We start from the raw sequence: 3,407 nt of genomic DNA, 5'->3' as shown, positions 1-3,407 counted from the left end.
CAGAATTAAAGGAGACAAAATTAGAGTGTGTGTGTGTGTGTGTGTGTGAGTGTGTTTACATGTGCACACACACGTGCATGGGCACACAGCTATAAAGCATCAACATTTGCAAACCCGATATAATCTGCAAAACAAAGCACGTCTTCAATTTCAAGTAAGAATGAAGAAAAGTGAGTATATCTCTGGAGCAGGAATCAACAAACTTTTTCTGTAAAGAGCCAGATAAAAAAATACTTTAGACTTAGTGGGTCACATGGTCTCTGTCCCAAATATTCAACTCTGCTATTGTAGTACAAAACAGCCTTGGACAACACATAAACAAATAAGCATGGCTCTGTCCCAATAAAACTTCATTTATGGACACTGAAATTTAAATTTTATATAACTTTCACATCATGAAATATTATTTTTCTTTTGATTTTTTTTCCCACCATTTAAAAATGCAAAAGCCATTTTTAGCTTGTGGGTGGTACAAAAGCAGGCAGTGAACCAGATTTGGCCCATGGGGCTCTAGTGGAAGGGTAATGCTAATATAGGGGTTGTATGAAAAGATGGAAGACATTTCTTTTTATTCTTCTGTGAAGTGGTGACCAGATGAGCACATTTCCTCATCCTCCTCATGCAAAAAAAAAAAAAAAAAAAAAAAATTTACAAAACTTATATCGATTAAAATCTCATCTCTTTGAAATTCACTTAATTCTGAAATTTCAACAGGGCCATGGCCATGCCAAAATTTATCAATGGGCATTTTTTGAAAGTTTAGTTGCATTGCCAGCTTTATATTTAAGGCATATAGACTTCAAATATTTTAGAGAAATATGGTGATCAAAGGAAGAATATCTTATTTCCAGATAGTACTTATTTGAAAGAACCTGCCTCTCAGATGGGATTGTCCCAAAAATCCATACTGATACACTATCAGGTTAATTTTCTGCTTTGTAATACAATAAAACGGTCACATAATACTGAAAACATTAACAGTATTGTTAAATTTTGAACAATACTGAAAATTTTAACAGTATTGTTAAAATTTTATTTGACTTGCGAGTCAAATAAAATCATGATAAATGTGTCATAGTGTCCTGCATACGTGTGGGGAAAGAATCTGTGTTTCTAACTGAATTCAAAAAAGAAATAACTCATTATGAAAGCAAACCATTTCTGATGAGGGGAACATGAATGTAAGTGCAAATCTACAAATCTTTATTGTTAAGGTACTCTCCCCCCCACTTCCTGTCCTTTAATCATGCCCATAACTATGGGCGCTCAGATGCAGTTGGGGTATAATTTGAAAAGAATGTTTGACTATGACCATAAACATTTCATTTAGTCATCACCATGAATCGCAGATGCTGGCAACAACGTAGACATTTTTTTGTGGGAGTGAGAATAATCCAGATCCCTGCTATTCAAGTGTCGTCTGTAGATCAGGAGTATCAGCATCACCTAGAAGCTTGTTGGAAATGCAGAGTATCAGGCTCCACCCCAACCTCACTGAATCAAAATCTGTATTTTAACAAAATCTTCAAATGGTTTGTATGAACACGAATGGTAAAGAGGCATTCAGCTTTAGGAATGGTTTTCGACCTTGGCTGTAAGTTAGAATTCCCTATGGAACTTCTAGGAATCCCAGTGCCCAGTCTGCATAGCCGACCAATCAAATCGGAATATCTGGAGGTGAGTTATAGGGGACACGCCGGTGCCCGGCATGGCGGCTGCTTGGCCCTCTGGGCCGGTTGCTTCTGAGACTGCTGCCGCTGGGCTCCTGGGTGTTCTGTGGTTTGCATCAGTAACCATGGGACCTTGGGGAGCTGCCACAGTAGCGGCGAGGAGACACTTACACGCGAGAACCTCAAAGTGGGACAATATATTTGTAAGGATCCAAAAACAAATGATGCTACACAAGAACCAGTGAACTGTACAAACTACACAGCTCATGTTCCATGTTTTCCAGCACCTAACATCACTTGTAAGGATTTTGGTGGCCATGAAACACATTTTACTGGAAACAAAATTGGTTTTCTCAAGCCCATATCTTGCCAAAACGTAAATGGCTATTCATACAAGGTGGCGGTTGCATTGTCTCTTTTTTGTTGGATGGTCGGGAGCAGATAGATTTTACCTTGGATACCCTGCCTTGGGTTTGTTGAAGTTTTGCACTGTGGGATTTTGTGGAATTGGGAGCCTAATTGATTTCATTCTTACTTCAATTCAGATCGTCGGACCTTCAGATAGAAGTAGTTACATTATAGATTATTATGGAACCAGACTTATGAGTATTATCAATGAGAAATTTAGAAAAACGCAGTTATATCCATGAATATTGTTTAAAAGAAACAGATTTGGGCCTCCTTGATTTTAATAGAGAGCTCTCAGTATGTAGATTTCCAGACTTCCCTTTTTCCTTCTTCACATACCACTTTATGGATTCTATTTAATTTTTTGTTGTTGCTGATGTTTTTGTTTTGCTGTTTTAGTTAAAAACATATGAGATGTATTTAATAGAACTTTCTTTGAGATTTATATGATAATAGAGTCTTTGTTCAGCTACTGTCTCTATGAGATAGGTAGCTTATTACTCTGATATTAATGTCTTTTCCAAAGGCAAGTTGCCACTTGTCTTTTTCACTTCTGAAAAATAAAAAGTATGACTTATTCAAAAAAAAAATCTGGAGGTGGGATCTACACATCAGTATTTTTTAAAGCTCCCTAGATTATTCCAAAATGCAGGGAAGTCTGAGAACTACTGGGCTAGGTGGTGGACCGAACGTATGCTCTGAGGGTAAGAAGAGAACACTCTCATTATCAAGTGGAAACAAGGTCCCCAGAACTGGAGGCTTTATTAGAAGTGTTAAAAAGGTCAGCACGTTATGTATTAAAAGAGTGGCTTTCAAGAACAATTTCATTATTTGAGGGATGAAATGGCAACATACCCCAAGACAGGCAACAGAGTTGCCTATTCAGTTTAGCCTTTTAGTCTTATTTTTAGTCTTTGCCCCACAATTTTAACTGATTCTGTACTGTTACCAAGACACCATCTGATCTTAGCAAAGCTTTATAAAAAGGCTTTCATAGGATAATGGTTTGTGAATCATCTTTTCTTGTTGAGGATGAGGGTAAATTAGTGGTATGTGAGTTTTGGTAGAGTTAGCAAAGTTTTCCACTGTTTCATTAGATTAACTGATCATGGAGGTGTCCTATCTGTGACTTAGAACTGGAATCTGAGGAAAAGGGTGCCAGTCAAAAATCCTCTTCTGTCTTTGGATCAGTGAGGAACCCATCAGATTAATTCTCTGGACACAAGTGTAAGGGCTACTATATGTAAGAGGAAAAGGCATTATACAGTAGCTAATGTGATACCACACTGTCAAGGTCCCAGAAGCCATCAGTTCAGTTTACTGATTTGG

The 3,407-nt window shown here is 37.6% G+C and overlaps 1 pseudogene; it reads left to right on the top strand.

The window, feature by feature from the left end:
• Positions 1-1,690: 1,690 nt before the first annotated feature.
• Positions 1,691-2,320, top strand: LOC115867775 (TM2 domain-containing protein 1 pseudogene; annotated as a pseudogene).
• The last annotated feature ends 1,087 nt before the right edge of the window (positions 2,321-3,407 follow it).

Source organism: Globicephala melas, chromosome 6 (assembly GCF_963455315.2).
Source record: "Globicephala melas chromosome 6, mGloMel1.2, whole genome shotgun sequence".
NCBI lineage: Eukaryota > Metazoa > Chordata > Mammalia > Artiodactyla > Delphinidae > Globicephala > Globicephala melas.
The sequence above is the reverse complement of the archived record's forward strand: the minus strand, read 5'-3'. Positions and strand labels throughout refer to the sequence as shown.